The sequence below is a fragment of the Microtus ochrogaster genome, chromosome 4 (genome assembly GCF_000317375.1).
Source record: "Microtus ochrogaster isolate Prairie Vole_2 chromosome 4, MicOch1.0, whole genome shotgun sequence".
Lineage (NCBI taxonomy): Eukaryota > Metazoa > Chordata > Mammalia > Rodentia > Cricetidae > Microtus > Microtus ochrogaster.
Window position 1 is genome coordinate 1,621,608 of NC_022011.1, and position 23,922 is coordinate 1,645,529.

The window sequence follows — 23,922 nt, forward strand, 5'->3', positions numbered from 1 at the left end:
CTCAGTGTATCTTACTGTGAGCATCATCGCTGGACGTACTGCAGTGCAAGACCCTGCCCTCTGCTCGCTCAGTGGCATTTTATTGCTCTGTTGGCCCTAAGAAGACTGAAAAAAAAAAACACTAAAAACCAAAGTTGCAGTTTTCCCAAATTCAGAGTTCCTTGCTAGCATGTAAACTACCAAGTGAGTGGGAATATTCTTGGCCTGTCTGAGTCATTTCTTTTCCCTTTGTGGGACTTGGTAGGTGTGCTGGATAGTTTTATGTCAACTTGATGCAAGCTAAACTCATCTGAGGGGAGGGAATCTCAGTTAAGAACAAGCCTCCACAAACTCCAACTGCAGGTAAGCTTGTAGGGCATTTTCTTTATTAGTGGTGATTGATGGGAGATGGCCCAGCCCATTGTGGGTGGGGCCATCCTTGGGCTGGTGGTCCAGGGATCTATAAGAAGGCAGGCTGAGCAAGGCATGAAGAGCAAGCCAGTAAGCAGCTCCCTCCATGGCCTCTGCATCAGCTCCTGCCTCCAGGTTTCCGCTCCGTCTGTGTGAGATCCTGTCCTTACTTTTTTCAGTGATGAACAGTGATGGAAGCGTAAGCCCAGTTGACCCTTTCTTTTGGTCATGGTCATCGTAGCAATAGTCACTCTGACAAAGACAGGAGTTGTGGGCCACTCCAAGTGAGCATGAAGCTGCCACGACTGCTCATTTGATGGTGACAAAACCCTGTGTGTCCTACTCAGGAAGCTTATGTCCTTTGCCACCATCCGTGACACCAGGACAGAGTAAGCCGTTAGCTTTGGCCCCGACATAATTTCTGGCACCTGTACCAAGGCAAGAGGCTTCTTTTCTTCTCTGACAACAGCCATTGAGAAGAAAAGCTTCGCTAGGCCACCAGCTCTCCCACGTGTTAGAGGCGTGTTAGCTGTAGTGACGCACATCCGACTCAGGAGCTGTGCTAGCAAGACTCCTTGAGTAAAATCGCGACAAGCAGTTCATTGTCACCCGCTGTGATTCTTCAGAGTTTCAAAGAAGCTGGGGGGTTAGCCCAGAAGAAACTGTTCACTGTGATGACGGCACTAATCCTTGTGATTCCTCGGGGCTTTCTTAGCACTCTTGCAATTACTGAGAGCTAGGGCAGTTTCAGATTCATACAAGAGCAGTGGCGCTCAGTCAAGATGGATTTTGCCCTCGCAAGTGACATGGCAGTGTCTAGAACCAAACTTTGTGTCATAACCAGAAGATGTTGCTGGCATTGGTGGGTGAAGTTCAGAGGTCTATTAAACATCATATAACATCCAGGCAAGCCCACGGCAAATCACACCCTTTAAAGGGCAGCTGTGATGAGTCTGGAAACTTTGCCCTTCTTACTGTAGTGATGCTGATCCCACAGGGTAGGCAATCCAGTCAAGGGTGCTGCCAGAAGCAGAAGATTACTGTCTCCATAATCCAAGAATCAGGGAAGTCATTGCATGTGGGTACCCCAAGACCCTGAACCTGCCAGTAAACACTAGTAAACATAGTCTGTCTTTGGGGCCAGGACTGTGGTGGTGTTTCCAGTTTGTTACCATCCGTGTCTTCTTGTGTGAGTACTGTGGTGGTGTTTCCAGTCTGCTGCTCTCCGTGTCTTCTCGTGTGTGCGCTGTGGTGGTGTTTCCAGTCTGCTGCCGTCCGTGTGTTCTCGTGTGTGCACTGTGGTGGTGTTTGCATGTCCTGCTGTCCGTGTGTTCTCGTGTGTGCACTGTGGTGGTGTTTGCATGTCCTGCTGTCCGTGTCTTCTCGTGTACTGCACATGAGGCTTTAAAACTCTAAACCTCGCTCTTCCCCAAGTGTCCAGTTAGCTAGAAAATTGCTTTTTCCCTTGAGGGGATGACTGAGAGGAACAGTTACAGTATACACTAATAATGTAGAGATCTCCCTCCAAAGGCCCCAGAATCAGTGGGTCTGCGTTTGTTAACTGACCTAGATCTGGAACCTTCTTAATGGAGCCAGTCAGCCTTCTGAGATGAAAGTCAGTCCTCTGCTGAGCAGCTCTTGATTTTTTAGTAACCAAAATCAAGCATCAGCTTCATCAGTTTTCCATTTCTAGGTGGCCTGAGAAGCAGGCGCCCTCTCTCACCCTGGGGCCTTGCTGCTAACAGTGACAACTAGGTCCTTACTGCTAACAGTGACAACTAGGTCCTTGCTGCTAACAGTGACAACTAGGTCCTTACTGCTAATAGTGATAACTGGGTCCTTGCTGCTAACAGTGACAACTAGGTCTACCTTTCCTTTGATGGTTAAAGACACCACCTGGTCCTGGACAGTTCCTATTCCTTTTACCACCATGAATATAAGAGCCCTGATTCCATAGCTGCAGCTCCCACTGAGAACGCTAGCCTGTAGAGGACAGCACCACTGAGCTTCTTAAAGGTAACCAATCTGACTTTATCCCATTTCCCATGGTGTCCTTTTGGGCATGTAATGGACTCCTTCTGAGAAATATAACCCAGTGGTAAGCCTTACAAAGTGCATATTCTCCTCATACGCACTTCATTGAAACTATTGATCTTTTTCTCAAAATTGTGTCCCAAAAGTGCCAATACCTCAAGGTTCCAGAGAGGTTCCAGAGGATCAGTAGCTAAGAGCACTTGGTATGCAAGCTTGAGGCCCTGAGTTCAAATCTCCAGCACCCCATAAAAAGCCAGACCTGGCTGTGCACATGCCCGTAATACCAGAGCTGTGCAGAGACAGCAGCAAGAGTATTGCCAAGGCGTGCCAGCCATCAGCCTAGCTCCAAGCTCAGTGATAAACGCAGGCTCATGAGGATACGGTGGACAATGAGGAGAGCTGGACACCTGCTGTTCTTCTCTGGTCTCCACACATGTACACATATGTCACACTGTCACACACACTTCCCACAGCTCGGTGTTCCCTTTAGGCCACCGTGGTCAGTAGGCTTTAAGAAGCCATTGCGGGAACATTCCTGGACCAGCTAGTGTCTCTGCAAGACTACTAAATCTGGAGTCAGAAATTAGCATCTATCAAGCATGCTCAGGTCCAGCATCTGCTTCCGGCTGCCTCATACCCTCCAGGTCCATCCCCACGGATGTCCAACAGGTCAAGACAGCACATGTCCCCCTCTTCAATACTGCTTTCCGCCAGCATCCATTTCTTTCCCAGTGGAGCCTGCACATCTTGTGGACATATGTCCGTGGAAGTAATTTACCCTGAATCTATAGCCAGGAAATACTTTGGTAGGTCTTGAGGAAACCTGCAGAACAAAGTGTCCTTCTATAAGATGTCTGCTTCCGGTGAGATTGCACACTTATACGCGAGGTTTGTGTCTTCAGCCCTCATGAGGGGAAGCCATCTTCTTTTGACAGCCAGAAGGACCTAAGCGCCTCTCTATGAATGTCCCCAAATTGCATTTTTGTTTCCACTCTTCCTACCACACCTTGCCTTTGACATAAGAGACCTACTGAAGTTGCGCATCCAGTTTCCCTTCCTCCCTCCTTTCTTTTCTCCCTTCCTGCCTCCATCCCCCTCCCTCTCCTGTACCTTTGGAGCCTGTCCTGGAACTAGCTCTTGTAGACCAGGCTGGCCTCGAACTCACAGAGATCTGCCTGCCTCTGCCTCCCAAGTGCTGGGATTAAAGGCTTGCAACACCACAGCCTGGCTCATTTTCTCTCTCTTGCTGTTTCTCTGAGACAGCGTCTCTCTGTGTGTAGGCTGAACTGTCCTCAAACTTCATGTCCTCCTTTGTCAGTCTGCAAAATGCATGACAGGTGTGAACCAGCATGTGTGTAGCCCCATTTGTTTTTATGCACAGCCTGGCCATGCTTGTGTTCACGCCCTGAGCCAACTTGGAGCACAGCAAGATATGAAGACATTCATTCAAATTTACTGTGGAGGATTGTTGGCGTTCAGAATGACTTGAACTGGTCCTTAGACACTCTGAGCCACCCTGCCCTTTAATTGTTCCCTTTCAGGAATTACTGTTTGCCTAGAGAGTCACTGATCAAGCAGGTAGATCTGGACTGCAGCCTAGTTAACTAAGGGTGAAAGAATTGTAAGGGAAACTGCTGGGAGGGCCACGATCACCCCACATATTTCAAACAGAAACCCACAATATCCAAAATCTCAGTCTAGGGTACTTTGCCTTGACTTTCTTATTGTGATGGAGGAGGGTCATGTGTCTATGTGTTACTTTCATTGGTTAATAAAGAAACTTCCTTGGCCCTTTGATAGGATAGAAAATTAGATAGGTGGAGTAGACAGAACAGAGTGCTGGGAAGAAGGCAGTGAGGCAGACACTATAGCTCTCCTCTCCAAGATGGATGCAGGTTAAGATCCTTCCCGGTAAGCCACCACCTCGTGGTGCTACACTCATTAATAGAAATGGGTTAATCAAGATATGAGAGTTAGCCAGTAAGAGGCTAGAGCTAATGGGCCAACCAGTGTTTAAAAGAATACAATTTGTGTGTTGTTATTTCAGGGCATAAGCTAGCCAGGTGTGTGGGAGCCAGACAGGAACGCAGCCTGCAGCTCCTTCTATATTACTAAGTTAGTTTGTGAGCTAAGCCTTTCTTTGGGGGATTGTGTGATCCCAGGGTAATCACACTCAAGGCAAAGGAAGTGAAGCAGGAAAGGAAAAGGGGCAACTGACATCACCACCCAGCCAGAGCTTTGCAGGAAGAAAACACAGACAGATTTTTCTGTCCTGCCCGCCAGACCCCAAACCATGACATGGAAACGTAGCATTAATCATGAAAGCTTGGCCAAAAGCTTATGCTTGTTTCTTATTAGTTCTAACTAGAGATTTAAATCAACCCACTTCTATTAATCTACCTGCTTCCACATGGCTCATGACTTGTTACCTCATCTCCTACATGTCGTGCTTCCTCCATGTCTCCTTGAAACTCCACCCTTCTTCTTCCCAGCATCCTCTGTGCCTGAAAATCCTGCCTAGCCATTGGCCATTTGGTTCTTTATTAAACCAGCCAGAGTGACATACCTTCACACAGTATAATCAAATATCTCTCAACACACAGCCCTGTGGTGAATATCCAACCATCTGGTGAATATCTCTCTCCATCCCTTCAAGCTTAAAGGGCTGGCCAGCTGCTTTCTATTGCCTCTTCAGATCTCTCGCTCATGTGTATCTGCCCTGTCTGTGGTCTGGAAGACTGTCTGAGGTAACTGTACAAAGAGTCAAGGGAAAATCAAAGAATGAGATAAGGTTGCAAGACTGGCATTCACCACAGCTGCTGCCAACCACCAGGGCTCTCAAACTAGAGAAGTGCCCCCTCTTCTAGTCCTGACAGCAAAGGGACTTTCCAGGTGGCCCTGGTTTCTGTTTTCCTTTACCACAGTCTGCATCTTTGCAAAGCTTGAGTACAGGTTGTGTGTGCCTTGTTTCCTGTTGGTGCCCCAATTCACAAAGGTTTGCACAGGATTATAGCGGTCACCCTCAGGTCTCCCCAGAAAGGCCTACTCGTTCTCAGCAAATCACCGGTAGATGTCTTTAGTTGTATGTAAAAATAAAAGCTGTGTGATTGGCACATTGGTCTCCTCTAGGTAGGAAGTAAAGGGCTTCATTTTGCCAATCAGTTTGGGGCTTATCAGGAGAGCCCCTGGGGCTCAGCTAGTTCTTCCTTGGCCAGAGTGAGATGCCAGTGATATTCTCAAAGGGGATAAATGGAGTTTTCATTTTCACCATCTGCCAGGGAAAGACTGGAAGGAAAGAGGCAATGAAAAAAGCTAATTTACTCTTTTTGGGAAATTAGGCAAATCCCAATATTGATTTTACAAAAGCGAAAAGAACATTACTGTGTGGCAAGCTTCCACAGATACTTTTATCCAAATGTAATTCAACCAATGATAACTCTAGAGGCAGGAGACCAATATGCTTGCTACTCTCCATGTGTGGCTATTTACATCTAAATTAATTAAAATTCAGTATAATTAAAACTCTTACTCCTCAGTCACCCCTGGACACGTCAGGAATGCTCAGCTGTTGCAAGTGACTGGTGGTCACAATTACCAAAGTATTTCCACCAATGAAGAACACTCTTTGGTGGACACCATTACTCCTAAAAAGTCCACTCCATATAGCTTTTTATGATGTGCATTAAAACGTATCATATTTACTGAATTCTGAAGACATTAGGTAAAGTATTTTAAGTGTAGATGTGTGGTGGCTAATCTCACCAATCATGAGGTTGAGGCGGGAAGACTGCTGTTAATCCAAATCCAGCCTGGGCTATTTGATGACATGAGACCCTGTCTCAAGCAGAGACAAAAGCAAACAAACAAACCCTTTGAGTGTGTGATGTGATGTGATGTGCAGAAGTTGGAGATTTCTTTCTGTGGTGGTTCTGAAGGTAGCAAAGTTTAGCTTATTTCATAAAAATTTCAACTATTTTATTTTAAACTTCATATAGTTTTTTTTCTCTCTCCAGGTAATCAGAATCAACAGCAGGGGAACAAAACTGATCTTTTAAAATTAATTCTTTCACAAAGCTTAAATCTTTAAAAAGTGTTGTATAATGTATTCAAGATTTCTTCTGTTCTAAGTTTTAAGTAAACATGTGAAAGTAACCATGGAAGTTGATATTTTGCCCACCTGCTCAGACTAAAGACCAGCGAACATTTCCGCTACAACAGAGAAGTCAAAGTCTCCAAGCATTCTAGTCACAACAACAACAACAACAAGAAAACCCACAAAACAGCACTATGGAAAAGAGGGGGGAAGTCTGTGTCAGCCTGACAAAACTAGAGTTCTGATAGTCTAAAATAAAATCTTAGAATGGGTTAGTACATAAATAAGCCAAAATAAAGAGCAGACTTCACGTTAGTGGCGTTCTCTAGGTGACACTTGCATGCACCATGGTGTGTGTCCTTTATATATTTTATATGAAACCACTTGGCCATTTTTCTCTTGGAAGCTCCACTCAGAGGAGCTGGGTTTTCTCAGAAGGGGCTGTCATCATGGCCAGCTATAGCGTCTTCTCCTGAAAGATACATTAAATTCCATATTACAATGGAGGAAACTGAAGGAAAACTGTTGATTGCTTGACATTGACAAGTGGTTTTTCTGGAAAAACAAAGTCAAATCAAGGGACTTGGAAGAAAGGAAAATTGAGATAATTTTAGTTAAAGCTGACTAAGATTGGCTGTGAAGATCTTTTTAAAGGATTTTAAAAAATTACAGTCTTTGCTTTTCATTTTGAAAAGATTTTGTGTGTGCCTGTGTGTCTATGTCCCGCCTCTGTGTGCGTGCGTGTGTGTGTGTGTGTGTGTGTGTGTGTGTGTGTGTGTGTGGTGTCCCCAGAAACCAGAGAAGGAACTATCAGTGTCCCTCGGAGCTGGAGTTATAGCCCCCATGGGTCCTAGGATTCAAACTCCAGTCCTCTGGTAGAGTAGCAAGTGTTCTTAGCCATTGAGACATCTCTCCAGCCCCATACTTTTTAAAGTTATAGAAACAAGTCATGCTTGTTATAAATGTGTTAGCAAATAGAAGTGAGCAGACTGGAGGACTTAACGTGATCAATGAGTCTCCCAAGAGGCAAACCCTGCTCACAGTTTAAGAGGTACGCTCAGGGTTTATGTCTTGGACAATATTAATCTATTGCTTGAAGGGGTACAAGTGACATTGTTAAGTTGAAATCATATTTTAAATATTGTTTGTCTGCTTTTTCACATACTAAAACATCTCATATTAGAAATGTTTAAAACATTGATTTTTGAATAGACTTGTTCTGCTCCTTCCGAAGTGCAGGGAGATGTCGTGTGGGTCTGGAGTAGAGCGTTCTGCTCTCATCAAGAGCCTGAACTGGACTGTTGGGTTCCCTGAGTTGCAGAAGAAACAGTTCTCAGTTTAGAAACATAAACATCAGCAAACACCTCCTGCATTTGTGTTCTGCAAACCCCACTTCAATTCTTTCACTGCTTTTCCAAATCCAAGACATACATGTTTGTATTTCTGCAGGAACTGGAGAACCTTCTCTTTAAATCACAGAAAACAGAGAAAAAACAGCTCCTCATCTTAGAATCACACATGGAATATGTGATCATACCTGAGGCTGACAGAGCGGTAGTGTTGGCAGGAGATACTGTCAGTCCGCGTTTGGGACCAACCATCTGAAGAGACAAAGGTCCCAAGAAACAGCACAAGCAGGAGGGGATTATTGTTCCCCATCGTGCAAAAATGGCACCCACAATTGAAACAAGATCTGAGTGCAACATTATATGGCCTGAGCAGGTTGGGTTTATGCATTTAGGAATATGATATATGTGTATATGTATGCACACACAGAGATATATATAACAATTAAAGAAGCCATAAATTTGAAAGAGAGCAGCAGGGTGGGGTGCATGGGAGGATTTTGAAGGAGAAATGATATAATTATATTATGATCTTAAAATAGCTTAAAAATAGATAAAGAAATAAATTAGATTGGCATCTCCAGTTTGGAAAGAAGAAATCCAAGGCCAAGCTCAGCCTTAGGAACACACAGCAGAGTAACGTAAGGGATGTGTGACAGACTTGGCCTGTTTCCTACACAGGAAGCTTGCATAGGTTTCAGTCTGGGGTGTGACCCGGATTAGCTGCAACATAACTGGGCACGTCTGTGATCCCCAAACTCTGGAAAAGGATACAAGAAGATCCGGAGCCTGGGATACATAGTCAGACTCTGTCTCTGTCAAAGCTGTTTTCTTCACCTCCATCCTCGTCCTCATCCAGGTTTCCAATGGCCGTTTTCAAGCAATTGCTGGATGTTATTAATCACGGATCTGGGAAGAGGTGGACAGAGATTCTACCCTATAGACTAGATGGTGCACAGAACCTTACACAGAAATGTAAGTGTTTACTGCTTTGGTTTTGAGCAGAATTTCTTAAATTGTTGGCTTATACAATTCAGTTTTAATACCACCGTGTTTAGCAGCTCCAAGGGACATCGTAGTGAAGACTCCTGTCGCTGCCCTTGGCCCATGGGCGGCCTTCCAACAACTACCGCCGATCCGGGTCCAGAGCCGTGCACCTCGATATCAGCAGCACCCAGGGCTGCGGCTCTGGTGACTCTGGGACACGTGGCACTGCCTGGGAGGAGTGAGAAGCTTCTGGACAAGGCCAGCTCCAACACTCTGCAGCTCGCTCCGACACTGCAGGTCGCTCCGACACTGCAGCTTGCTCCAACACTGCAGCTCTCTCCGACACTGCAGATCGCATTCGCTTCTGGCCACGAAACAACAGAAAAGCAGCACGGGCTCTAGGAAGTTGTTTTGCATTTCCACAGATGTCCTCTTCCTTGATGTCAGCCCGTCAGCGTTGGTTGCTGACCAAAAATGCCTGCTGAACTTCGGTCAAGGCTTCTAAATTCTTTGGCTGTAATTTGCCTGGAGCTGGAGTTATAGGCAGTTGTAAGCCACTCCGTAAGGGTTCTGAGCATAAGGCCCAGGCCCTCTGCTAGAGTAGCGTGTATTCTTAATTGCTGAGTCATCTCTCCAGTGCCTTATTATTTATTTAAAAAATTCTAAGCACGTTTATTTGCTTATGTGTATGAACACACACCATGGTGACGTGTGGAGGTCAGAGGACAACTTGTGGAAGTGGGTTCTCTCCTTCCCCCATGTGGGCCAGGGATTGAACTCAGGTTACCAGTCTTTGCCGCAATCATCTTTACCATCTGATCCACCTTGTGAGGCCATGTTTCTTATTTTAGATTTATTTATTTAATTTTGTTTGTGAGTGTTTAACCTGTATATATATATATGCACCTCATTCATGCCTGCTGCCGGGGAGGTCGGAGAAAGATGTTGGATTCCCCAGAACTGGACTTAGGCATGCTTGTGAAATACATTGTGGCAACTGGGAACCAAGCCTGAGTCTTCCAGAAGAGCAACCAGTGCTCTTAACCCTGGAAGCGTCCCCTCAGCCCCGATGTTTGTTACTTTATAAAACAAACATAGCTCCTAGGGAGAAGTGGGGAAATACAGTGTGGTGCTTACCTGGATGTTAGCTGGAGAGACTGGCCTCACCTCGGAGTCACACGTCTGGACACAGCTACGCGGCTGTTTTTAGAAAAGATTGAGTGCAGGGGAAACAGCTCTCCAAGTAGGTGGCACCTTCCAACTAGCAGGCGAGACTTAAAGAAAGTAGCCTGCCTGCCTGCCTCTGCTTCTGCCTACGAGAGTGTCTCTCGCTGCTGGTGTCATCCTCTGTGGACATCAGACTGCAGCTCCCCCAGCTTTTCTAATGTGCTCTGAAGACCAGCGACTCCCCAGGAATCCTCCAGGCCTTCAGTACCCACTGGGCTGGGACTGCCTAACTGTCCAGTTTTGTGGTGGATTGAGCTGCTAACGGGTCCTCAGCCTCTCCAGCTTGCAGTCAGTCACGGTTGAACTACCACGCTCTTATCATGTAAGCTAATCTAATGAAATGAATATCATTGGGTTTTATTATGGGTGTACATATATTTTATATTACGTATATGTACATACACATGTTTTATTGATTCTGTTCCTCTAGAGAACTTTTCTTAATACAGATTGTTACATAAAAAGGAAATAGAATGTAACCTTGCCACTGAAGGAAAAGATATTGCTAATATTTTTATCATTGCTTTCCTATTCGCTGGGAGGCTTCTGGGTCTTCACCTGAACTTGCCTAACTCAGAGTGAAGTTTATTATTAGCAACATCCTCAAAAAGAGACTTTTGGGGTTTTCTTCCTTTTGGGAGACTGAATTTCCGTGGTTCCCTTTCACGGATGGACATCCCCAAAGATGTCTCCGGGAGCATCTTCTCTCATGACGCCTGTCTTCAGGAGGCAGAGTAGGGAACTTCCTGAGACAGGGCAACACAAGGACACTGTGAGCCTAGTTTGCTGGCTCAGTGAAGATGTCACACAAGCCTGGTGACCTGGATTTAGAATCCACAGGTGGTGGAAGGAGAGAACCAACTCCACAATGGTGTCCTTTGACCACGACATAAGTGTAGTAACTGAGAACACAGTGGCTGCCCAGTTCACAAGGTCAGATGTCTTAGCATATACTTACCTGCACACACATTACACACATACCCACACACCCAGGCACACACACACACACATGCAGCCACACAGACACACACTCACACACATACATATACTCAAGTGCAGGCACACACACTCATACACGTTAACACACATGATCATACTCACTTTCTCACACACTCACACACATGCACACACACATGTGTGTACACTCACGCACATAACACACTCACATGCAGGCATACACACACTCTCGCGCACATTAACACATCCACACACGATCATACTCACTTTCGCACACACTCACACACACACAAATCTTTTTTTTGAAATGACAGTTTGGCCATAGTGTTTCCTCATTTACAATGCCAAAGCTGCCCGGGCCCTAGCCCTCAGGGCATCACCGCCGGCCTGTGTTCCAGCCATCTCATGGACTGGGCAGGAGGTCACCTTACACTCTTGTTAAGCCTTCCTGTGCACCATACTACCCACATCTGTGCCTTCTGCCTTCAACAAGAGGAACTCTGACTTCAAATTGTGCTTCTACAAACGCCTGTGATCTAATTTCCGCCCTCACAAGAAAATGCCCAGACTGGTAGGAATAGTGCGGTGGGAACTATTTCCATACTGGCATTCCGTGGACGGGGAGGCCACGCTGGCCACAGAAAAGCTCTTCGCCCATGCGAGGTGTCACTTGCTTCAGACCCCATCTGAGCCAGCCTGGACTGGCATGCTGCCTTGTTGGAAGTGGGCCAGCTACCATGCTATTGGTGGTTGTGCATGCAGACACTAGAACACTGGTACACACATCAGACCTGGGTGGGAGGAAGGCATCAGCCCAGACATGTCAACACGGCCCAGTGCTGTCCACAGTCAAAAGTGCTGACTCTGTGCCAAGGTAAAGGACATGATGGTACCAAGGTCACTTCAGTAGCTCACCATTTTTAAGTGCCTTGGGTATCTGGGAAAAACAAGGAGGATATAGCCAGAGATGGAACAGAAACAGCCAAGGCTACTGGCTTTCAAAAGAAAGAGGTGGCGCCTGTATCCGGGCACACGTTTTTTATTTAAGTGGCTCTGGTGAGGGAAGCTGGCTAGCAGAGTGCTTGAGTGGTTTGAGAAGTCAGAGCCACTGATTGGCGGGGCTTCCTGGTGAATCACAGTGGGGCTGATGAGGTTGCCTGTCCATCCAGCTTCCTACACAGGAAACGTCTGCTCCCACTCACCCTTGGCATTCCAATGTGGCACAGTTCTGCCAGCTCAGACACAGGCATCTAACAAGTCAGTCTGGGTCATCTATTAGTTACAGGTCAGTGACAACTCAAGTTGTGTGCAGAAGTGAGAACAGCACCGTAGAGTAAGGGAGACACGGGCAGCTCACTAAAGGACACTGGGGTAGAGCATTGCACACTTCTACTCCAGCAGCGCTGTCTCAACAGCTCCACAATCAACATCCCAGGAGAAAATTCAGTCCACAACAGAAACCGAGTTCTAACAATAGAAGACAAGGTAATCAACTCACTGGTGAACCTCAGTGTAGACCTCTCCCTCATTCCTATGTACTAGACCTAAATAATTGAAGTTCAAGAAGGCTCCTGTTTGAAGACTTAACACTCAGTCTTTTTAAAGATTTTATATATTATGAATACAGCGTTCTGTCTGTATGCATGCCTGCACAACAAAATAGGGAACCAGATTCCATTTCAGATGGTTGTGAGCCACCGTGTGGTTGCTGGGAATTGAACTCAGGACCTCCGGAAGAGCAGCCAGTGTTCTTAACCTCTGAGCCATCTCTCCACCCCAACACTCAGTCTTTTAGCTGTTGCATTGTCACTTGAATCAAATGGCCATGTCCTGGCCATTCAGCCTCCCTTAGCTTTTGAACTGTCTTCTGTTGAAAAGCATTTTTACTTCTGCATAGAGAGGGAACGGAAGAAATTGTTGGTCCAACTCCAATTGTACATCATCTCTCCCTTCCTACTTATAAGAATGTTTCCTTTATTTTTGATATTTAAATCATGAAGACAAGATAAAAAAGCTACTGTGTTTAGAGAGAAATGGCAGCTAGAGTCAATGTAATCATGTTTTACTCAATTTTAAGTGTTTTTTGGTTTTTTAAAAATGTCATTTTTAAAAAGTCTGCCCCAAAGAAACAGGGTGAAGTGCTATTGTCTGCGACTGACTTTTTACCATGAGGTCATCATTATTCCCTTTAAGCCAATGGAACAGCACTGAGTTCAAGAGGGAAAGCCAGCACACAAGCCTGTGTACCCTACTTGAAGAACAGATTGACACAGCAGGGGAATGCTCACTGGGTAGCATTCATCGGTAGGTAAGGAAAACCTTTTGGGCTTAGTGGTGCTCTCCAGCATCTTCTAAGTTTGGATGCTTTCTAAGCCTTTTGCACAGAAACATGCGTCCATAATTCCCAGAAGCCCTCATCAGAATGACTCATTCAAGTGATTGTTTTCTACCCTTAATTCAAATGATGTAATTTTTAACCATTCCAATCCCTTTTCTGAACCAATGAACACTCTGTCTGCTTTCACACAAATCACCCCATCACAAGGACTTTGAAAAGTTTCCAGTTGGTGAGTTGTAGACAGAGACTGCTCATTTGTTTCCCAGCTGCCCAGACCTGAATAACCACACAGAAACTGTTAATTACAACACTGTTTGGCCAATAGCTCTGGCTTCTTATTAACTAATTCTTACATCTTTTTTTATGTTTAATGACAAGAAATGAATAACATGAAAAGTATTTAACATATGATTTTTCAAACTTAAACAAACAGGGAACCAATAGGAAGGAATTAACAACATTAACAACAATGTCAAGCCCCTAAATTCCATGTCATCTTCGGGAGGTTAGGAAGCAATCTGAACATCATGTCATCTTCGGGAGGTTAGGAAGCAATCTGAACATCATTTCTTATTGCAGTCTTTCTATGGTATAGTTGTCTCTTTAATGTTGTCTTTGGATAGTCAGATCTGAATGGAAAATGATGGGATTTTTCCATATTTGAATAGTTGTTTTAAAGCTGAGGATTTGGATTCCAGACTTTAAGTGATACTACTAGCCTCTGCTGCCACAAAATCAACCAGAACAATGTTATCTTGATGAGGAGTGGAATAACTCCTTCTCCTTTGATCACAGCTGGCTTAACTGAAGATCTGCCATCTCCTTTCTGTTAATCTGTGTATTGGCACAAGGCTGTGGCTTACTGGTGAGGGTCTTCGGCAGCTACATTGCATCTCGTCTGACTCTGCCTTCTTTCCTCTATCTCTGCTGGTTATTCCTGTCTAGTTCTATTCTGTCCTGCCATAGGCCAAAACAGTTTTATGCATTAATCAATAAAAGCAACATATATACAGGACGTCCCACAACTGCAGGTGACACATGTTTTCTCTGCGTGGCTAATTAGTTCGAGAATAGAAGTAGCTCATTTCCCATCCCCAGTTTCCCTCACATAATCTGTGCCTATCTAATAGCCTTTAAACTTCCAATTCCACAATTACTTCTGGCATCCTAAATTGCTTGAACCAGTTTCTACTCTGAGCTTCCCTTTATCCTGTCTCCTTCTGAAGCAGAGGGGGTGGGCAATGGAGGACTCATTCAGCTTTGGGTGGTTTCTCTGCACAATTCTGATGTTTTAGCCATTCAACGACATCCTATTCCCCATGGAATAAGCAGTAATTTCCCCCTCCCCTCTTGTGGGCAGAGGCGAGAGCTCTGCTCTCTGAGGCACACGCGATGAAGCTCCAACCCAGGATGGACGTAGGCTAGAATCTTCCCGGTAAGCGCACCTTGGGGTGCGACACATATGATTGGAAATGGGTTAGTCCAGGAGCGAGAGTTAGCCAAGAAAAGGGCTAGAGCTAAAGAGCCAAGCAGTGATTAAAAGAATACAGTGTCCGTGTAATTATTTCGGGGCATAAGCTAGCCTTGCGGGCAGCGGGGTGCTGGGGACGCAGCCCCACCGCTCCTATTTCAACACTCCCCAGTCCTCAGAGTTCCCAGTGGTTGGCCCTGGGTTTTCATCTTGTTGGATTCAGTTGAGCCTATCATTGGCAACTTCATCATGCATTTTCCTGAACAGGTCTTGACTCAGTGTGATCACAGCCCAGGCCATTGGCTAGTGGTGTGTGTCATTAGCTTCATTACCCAAAACTTGTAGGGTTTGGGTACCTGGGCTCTGCCATATGTTGCTGTGTTGGTTTCCTATGGCCAGTGCTGCAGAGTATCACAACTAGGTGGGTCAGAGAGGCAGAAATTTGTGATTTCTGGTCTGCAGATGGGAAGTTTACACCTAGACATCGGCAGGGCCCTGTTCTTTCTAAAACTTGTAGGGACAGAGTTTGGACTTTAAAACCTCCTTTTGGAAGACACAACGGAACCCACAATGCTCCTTAGTGAGCTCTGCATGCTGCCTAGTTTATCTGTATTTTTTTTCTCTAATCGTGTTTAATTAATGGATTCATTAACCCTGTGGTTACAGGGGAAAGCAGGGAAGAAGCGCTGTTCTGCTACTGTCTTCATTGAGCTCTGGCTTTAACGACAATCACAGACAATAGACTAGCACCCAGGGGGTAGTGTGGGAGAAAATTCCACCGTGGGAACAAGCAGGACCTTCTGTACGGGGAACAGACCTGGACGGTCTGGGGGAGAGCCCTTGCCGGCCATGTTCAATTCTCAGGGTCTGAGGCAGCATAAAAATAAAAAGGTAATCGAGAAAGGCTTGCAAGAAGAGCGTCTGCTGCAAGGGCAAGAGCACGCGGGGGTGAGGGTGGGGGATGGGTGAGGGTGGGGGGGGTGGGGGCGGAACCAGAAAGAGGCGAAGCCGTGTTTCCTAGAGAGCAAGGGAAAGTTGGACCAGTGGAGCTGGGCGTGCATGTTTGTTGGTCCAGGGACCAACGGAAGGTAGCGAGCTGCAGTGATAAAGGGAGCGCAGCCCAGATGGGGCTGATATGAAGACTGCCACCAGAGCGGGTGGGCCTTGCAGCCCTCAGGAGCTCTGGGAATGCGATTTTTAGGGACAAAGACTTAGACATGATCATATTTGTGTTTTCAAAGGACCACTCCATCTTGCACGAAGTGCAGACAAAGAGCAGGATGCCAGCGGCCTCAGCGGAATGGCTAGACAGGTGTCCCTGCTGTTCAGGTAGAGCCTGGGGTCGGCTAGGAGAGGCAGGTGACAGCAGTGAGAATAATCAAGAGGAAACTGACTCAAAGGCTTTTCTAAAGAGAATTTACAGGGCCTGCTCCTGGGAGGACACTGGAAAAGAGAGAAAGCTTGGCCACCGGATATGGCCGGGCTTTTCCACTGATGTCCACGCCTTCTGTTAGTAGAGCACCACACATTGCTCTACTTGCTCTGCTCTCCTGATTCCTGTTGCTCACTCAGCTAGCTTCATCAGAATCCCATGGTCACCATTCACACATCCTATATGGAGAGCCCTGATTGGTTGGACCTCAGAACTGCCAGCTTCTATGGGAAGTCTGGACTCAAGTCTGAACTTGTACTGGACCTTGGGCCTCTGTCCTGCCTTCAAGGTGAGAGCTGGCTTTGGTCTTCAGGCCTCCTGCCCTCAGCTGCCCTTGCTTTCCTATCCATCCTGCTGGCTGTACCCCAACTGTGCTTAGGCCCAAACCTGTGCTGAAGAGCCCCACGACACAGTGACAACCTTACTCACAAAGAGGATGTGTCTCGATGGCATGCTACAGAGACACATACCACTCCTCGTTCTGGAGGTCTGGCAGGACTTTACCAAGATGCAGGGCTGAGAAGGAGCATCACATACCTGAGTTGGACTACCATGTGGGCCTCTTCTCAGTGAGCTCCTTGACTCCCTCTTGGGATCAGCCCCACATATGGGATGATGAGCTCAAGGTGGGGGGATTTAGAGAAGACTCTTTCTGGAATACCTTAGTATTAGAAGATGACCCCTCCTGGTCACTAGGAACTAAATTGAGTCTGGTTTTTACATCATAGAAGCCGAGTGCTTGTTTCTCAGAAGAATCATCTCATTCCAGGTGGACATTTTGACCCACCAGGAAAGCAAACAGAGAGAAGTATTCCCCACGTCTTGCCTATGGTAGAATCTGTAGTTCTCTTTAGAGGGATGGAGTCTTTAGTTCAGGGCAACAATGGTTATTAGCCACAAAAGGCACCCACTATGAAAGGTGGCCTTGGTACCCACGATGTGCTACTGCTCCAGGTATCTAGCTGTGGCCCTTGTCTCACCCTGAGGTGGAAAGTGAGTCTCCTCCCCTGGTCTTGAATGCTTCTTCTCATGTTTAAATGGTATGGGTCACGTGAATTGTGTGACGGTCAAGAGTCTTTTTCTGGAGTTTCAGACTTTGAGAGAATGAGTAGCAGGCAGGCCCTTTCTGAAGATATGAGACAAGCTAAAGAGGAAACTGGGCTACAAAGAGATGATTCCCGTCTCCCACTTGGACATTTATTACTTCCTTTGAAAAACCACTGGCGTTTTCCTTGGTTGGGAACTTCATTTTTTTATTGCAGTCCATAGTTGTAACTAATTTGAATATGCTGGTCCATTTTACAAGTAAGGACACTGAGTCTTGGAGAAGCCATAATTTGCATGCATTTACATGTGCAGTTGGTGATGGACATGTCTTAGATCTGGGTTTCGGGGACTCCAGAAATTTCTCTTCTGTATACAACAGACTTTTTTTTTAATAGCAGATGTATCTAGTTACATGCTATTTCCATGAAACCTACTTATAGGATACAAAGCTGTCATTGGTTGAATAAAAAAGTAAGCCATGCTATACCAGCTAAAAAAGGCATTTGCTTGTAAAAACTGCTATAGAGGTTAGGACAATTTTTATTAGATAGTGAATGAAATATTTTATGTTGACTTATAATGATATTGCAGAATATCTGTTTTACTATGCAAAAATGTGTTGCATTTGTTTGTTTTAACTATGTAAAGATGAGTTGCATTTGTTTAGTTATATAAATATGTGTTGCTGTTTCACCTTGCCTGCCTAAGGTGTCTGATTGGTCTAATAAAAAGCTGAAAGGACAAAAGCGAGGGAGGAGATATAGATGGGGCTTCGGGGCAGGGGGGATAAGGAGGAGGAGGAATTTAGGCTGGGGGAAAAAAGAAAAAGAGACAGAGGGAGATGCCAAGGAGACACCAGGGACCAACCAGACAGACAGACACAGAGAAAACAGGAAAGCAGGACATACAGAAAGAAAGGTAAAAAGGTCCAAGGCAAAACATAGATAAACAGAAACAGGTTAGATTAAGTTATAAGAGCTAGAGGAACAAGCATAAACTAAAGGCCAACGTTTCATAATAATAATTAATAATAAATCTTCATGTCTTCATTTGGGAGCTGGTTAGGAGCCCAAAGAAAATACCAACTACATACAACTCCGTATGACACACAAAGAAGCTCTGATAACCCCAAAGCATTTTATCCCAATCACAGAGATGAAAACACACATAAAAATCAGAAAGTTGTAATGTACATATCTTAGTTAGGTTTCTAATTGCTGTAATAAAGTACCATGGCCAAAAGGAACTTGGGGAAGGGGTGTTTATTTCAGCTCATAGCTTATAGTTCATTATCAAAGAAAGCCAGCAGGGACTGAAGCAGAGGCAACAGCTTGCTCAGAATGCTTTCTTCTACAACTTAGGACTGCTTGCCCAGAGATGGCACCACCCACAGTGGGAAATGCCCTCTCATATCAATTATTAACTAAGAAAATGCTTCACAGGTTTGCCGAGGCCAGTCTGGTGGGAGCATGTTCTTAATTGAGGTTCCTTCTTCCCAAAAGACACTAGTTTACATCAAGTCAGCAAATAACTAAAGGACAAAGATTGTCAAACCAGCTCAATGGGAGACTCACACCTCCCAAAACGTGGCCGGTTGACTAGTTACAAACCTACAACTTCATAGAGAACTTGAAGTATAAACAATTAACAAGCTAGGCAAAAAACAAAAACTAGACAGACATTCCTTCCAAAACCCCACAGAGCATGTAAAAATTTTGTTACACATTAGGCCATGAAGAAAATCTCAATAAAGTTCAAATATTACATACAACCACATTCCCTGATTGTTAATCAGGAAAATTGATGCCAAGATCAAATATAAAGACTAACGACCTGGGGAGGGACAGTTTTAATAATTCTGGGGAAAAAAAGAGCTACAAAATAAGGTGTGTCTGCCTTTGTGGTTTTGGCTGTGTCACTAAACCAAATGAAACACAAGATATATTATACAATGATCATAAACCAATTGAATTTTTATGCATTTAAAAACTTCATGTGTATATGCATTCACATACATGTATATTAAAGACATAAATAAGCTTCCTAAAAGAGTGGGCAAGGAACTGTCGACACTGGATATCTTAAGAGAGAGGTGGTACAGGACAGAGGCAGATAGAAGACTTCATAAGCAGTTAAGGTCACACATAATTAATGAGGTAACCAATTTGCATAGGTACATATACTTTACAAATCCCCACTGAATACTTTTTTAAAATATATTGTGGAGCTATGAAGAAACTTTAATAAATTCTTAACAATATAATCAGACTTTGTGCTCTGTTTGTACTGGATTTTCTTTCCACCTAAAGAAATACACCAATTCTAATTGTCCTTAATAATAAAAACTCAGAGTCAGCTATCAGGGGTGAAAGCTGAAGGATCAGAGAAGCAGAGCAGCCAACCACTAGAATTCTTACCTCTACCAATGCTCAGACCAAAGGGGCAATCCTGTCCCTACAAGTCCTCAGACTAACTGCTATCTCTACAGAACCTCAGAATGCATGTTCAGACTAAATCCTCAGACCACATCCTCAGACTGCCCTGTCTCTACAAATCCTCAGACTGTATCTGATCTCCTGTCTTGTCCTGCCTTATATTCCTCTCTCTGCCTAACCATTTCACTCCTGCCTCCACCTTCCCCGAGCTGGGATTAAAGTCTTGTGATCCCAAGTGCTGGGATCACCTTTGTGTGAGCTCTGTTTTTCTTTTAGACTGGATCAATTTTGTGTAGCCCAGGGTGGCCATGAACTATCAAAGATTTGCCTGACTCTGCCTCCTGAGTCCTAGGTTTAAAGGTATGTGTCATCACGGCCTGGCCTTTAGTGACTTAGCTCTGCACTCTGATCTTCAGGCAAACTTCATTTGTTAAATCACAAATAAAATACCACCACATTTCCCACTTTTTGTCTAAAATAAAAAAGAGGGCTAAAACTAATATAAAAATTATATACAATGTATACAATAACTATATACAATATATACAGACAATAAATACATCAACAAAGTCTGGTCTATTTGCATTTGACAAATTTAGATAAAATACTTCATTATCTATCCTAGCTTGGTGAGTCCTAAGTATTGTACCTAATTCATTTTCTATTCTAACTTGCATTACCAATTCAAAACTATCTTTTTATGTCTCTCAACCTTATATACTTTACATTTCTTTAGTGAATTTTTTCCAAGTCTAGTAAACAAGGAAAACTATAACTATCTAGTCTTCAACTCCCTCTTAGACCTGAGAAGGAAATAATATTAACTGAGTAAGCAGGAAGTGTGAGCAAGTGACTTCCAAAAATTGTGAGAAATGAAAGAAGCAGCTAGCTGGCTGCCTGGACACTCTACAACATTGGAGCATCCATCTTTGGCCTACAGACTTAGAATATTTGACAGACTTTTCTGGGAAGCAGGATTTTTGAAGGACTGTCCTGTCTTGTCTTGACAATGTTTGGCAATTACTTTCTTTTGTGTCCTACTTGTCCAATTAGGACAGCATATGGTCAGCAGTTGCGGCAAGAGCACTTTCTTGATCAGTGGCTTACTTTTGCCACAAGAAAGTAAACTCCATGTGGAGTTTCTTTGATGCCCATATTCTTCTCTGAAGTAAATTGGTGCTGCCAAGAACAAGCATGTCTCACTGTCATGAAAAAGAACCTATATTATTAAAACATCTTAAATGTCATATTCCGTATATATCTGAAGTGTTTGAAGCTGTCCTATCTAAAATATATGTTTGACTTTGAAAACATACTTAAAGTGATTACAAGTTTAATTGTAATGGTTGCCTAATTACTAACCTGCATTTCCTTATATCCTAATTGGTTGGTAATAATAACTTTCCAGAACTAAAAATTTGCATTATATTTTTAAATGAACTATATAGGTACAATGCCTTGAACAAGATTAGAAACATATGTATAATATATTTTAACAAAATTAATCTCAAATTTGTATCAGTATAACAAATTTGTATACAGTATACAAAAGTTCACTCCAATGTAAAATGTTTAAAACTAGCAGTTGCTTTTTAAAAGTAGAATTAACAATCTACCTTTCTGATCCTGTGTATCCTCAAGACTCTGTCCAAGCCACAAGAGGCTAATAGGGGCCTGGAAGGGTGGCACTGCAGCCCACGGACACTGCCTGCCAACCCCTTCAGATAGCCCAGTAGACGCCCTTGCCGAAAATCAATTTCTGCTAGCTGCCCATGAGTGTTCCCTACGATGACAGAATTGCCCTCAGGAGTAAGAGTCATGGCTGTCAGGGGGTACTCTCCATAGGTGGCCTCCAGGACTGGCCGGCGCTGAGGAGAGACTGGATCATAGACACGGACCTGGTGGTACCCTGTACATGTGACAAGCTTCTGTGACCCAGGGAGGAACTGTATATCCTGATCCCAAATAGGAACCCGTAGATCCAGCCAATCATTTCGCACATTCTTGGCCCGGAACACTGGCTGCTCAGATCTCTGTAGGTCCCATACTTTCAAAGCATTCTCTTTCCCACATGTGGCAACCACATGAGTATGTGCTGGGTCTTGGCGCATCCTACACACCCCAGGACCCACCTTCAGTTCCAAGAGTGGGTCAGGTGATGCTTCCTTGTCATCATCAAACCAGACTCTAAGAATCCCAGAATCCACACATGTGATGAGGGTGCCATCAGCCTGGGCGAGACCGCGGAACGTGTCCTCCCCGCCTGGGCAGTGTCTCTGCCTCTGGAATGTACCCTCCTCGGCGTTGAAGTGCTTTACAGTCTTGTCCGCGCAGCCCACCAAGATCTGGGTCTCGCCACCTGCGCCCCAGCACAGAGCATTCACCGCCTCCTCACATCTTGGCTGTCCAGACTGCGTGAAGTTTGACGCATGTTTCTGCTAAAGGTTCACCCCTTTCAGGATCCCCATCTCGGTGCCGACCCACACATGGTTTCCTAGCACAGAGGTGGCCACCATCGCGGAGCAGCCGATGACTCCTAATATACCTTTCTATCTTATATCTATATCCTACCATTTTTCTTTTCAGAGTAGATTCAATAATCTACTTTTTAAATACATACACACATATATGAAATGATATATGTATATATATATCCCCTTTGTTCTTTTCAAAACAAGAACCCTGAATCTAATCTCCTTTTTTAGCTTTCTTTTCTGGACCATTACCAATAACAACTTGTAATAATCCCCCTAACAATGACAAAGATATGTCACTAATTGAATGACCAAAACCCACCGACTCTATCTCTTGGAAATGTAAGCATCTTATTCTTAAATTTACTTCCCACTGTTTGGGAGCAACATCATCTTTAGGGGATCCTGAAAAGAAAAATTTGGGTTAATTGTCAAGTTCTGGGAGAGATAGCTGTATCATTTATTGTCCAGTCTCTGTATGATGGGAAAGTTCAGGGTTTGTCTCAAGTCCTGTCTAGAGTAATCTGTGAGACTGGACCATTTCAGCTAGCCATCTCAAAATTGTTTTGAGCAGTTTGTAATTCAAAGCTGATCTTTAGGTGGTGCTTTTCAGCTTAGTTGTGTTTATCATAGTCTTGGTGGAATCATCATTGTGGGATCCCATCATTTTTTTGGCCACTTCAAAGATCACATTAGGTCAGATTATTCCTTTCCTTGATAATTTTTTTCTGGGTAGTTCTCCCTTCTTCTTTGGATGATTATTTGCTCAAAAGTCTTTACATTTCTCAAGATAGCTTTTTTTTTGTTTTGTTTTCCTGAAAAAAAAAAACAGAACAAAACCCTCCTCAACCCTAACTTTGTGGAGTTTCCCCTTTGGAAAGTTTTATCTGATCAAATGAACAACATTCATTAGTTTAGTTTTATAGGTTAGTTTAGATTGAGTGTTCACACTGTTTGATGAACTATCACCTCTTCTAATCAAGAGGTCTCTCTTGTTCAAGTCTAATCTTTATCAGTTTTGATTTATGGTTTCTCCTGAAGTTTTTGTTTTATTTTCTATAGCTGTTTTATCATCTAGAGAAGTATGGTTTCTTACAATAGTAATTAAGTTCTTTGATTGCTCTGAGAAGGAATTTCCTCCACGATGACAGCAAACAACTAAACCAGAATTGGAATGGGGGCCAGCAAGAGGCTCCTCAAGGAGTTTCCCAATAGCACATGGTTACCTTAAATGTCCCTTGTTGACCTACATTCATTAGTCCAATGTCTACTTTTGCCACACCTTCTACATAATTCAGAAGGGAGGGAGGGGCATTCTATTTGGATTATGCTTAGAAAAAAATATTGTTTCTAGGAATGCCCCATTTACAATCCCTTTTTGGGTGACTTTGTTTGCCACAATTTAAACATTTGACATTTCTATTTTCTATTTTTCTTCAAACATCTGGAAATCACCTCTCCTATCTAAGCATCTACATGGTCATGAAATTCAATATTGATTTTATCTTGTACCCATTCCTCAAAGGGTGCTGATCTTGCCTTTAAAGGCCTATTTATCTTTTTGCATTGAGAATTAGCATTTGCAAAAGCCAGAGATTCAATTATTATTTGTCTAGCTTCTGAATTTAATAGCATCCTATTTACTTTTGAAGCCTCTCTCTCTCTCTCTCTCTCTCTCTCTCTCTCTCTCT

The 23,922-nt window shown here is 44.1% G+C and overlaps 1 pseudogene; it reads right to left on the reverse strand.

The window, feature by feature from the left end:
* Positions 1-8,989: 8,989 nt before the first annotated feature.
* LOC101988776 lies at positions 8,990-22,273 on the reverse strand (annotated as a pseudogene).
* Between the last annotated feature and the right edge of the window lie 1,649 nt (positions 22,274-23,922).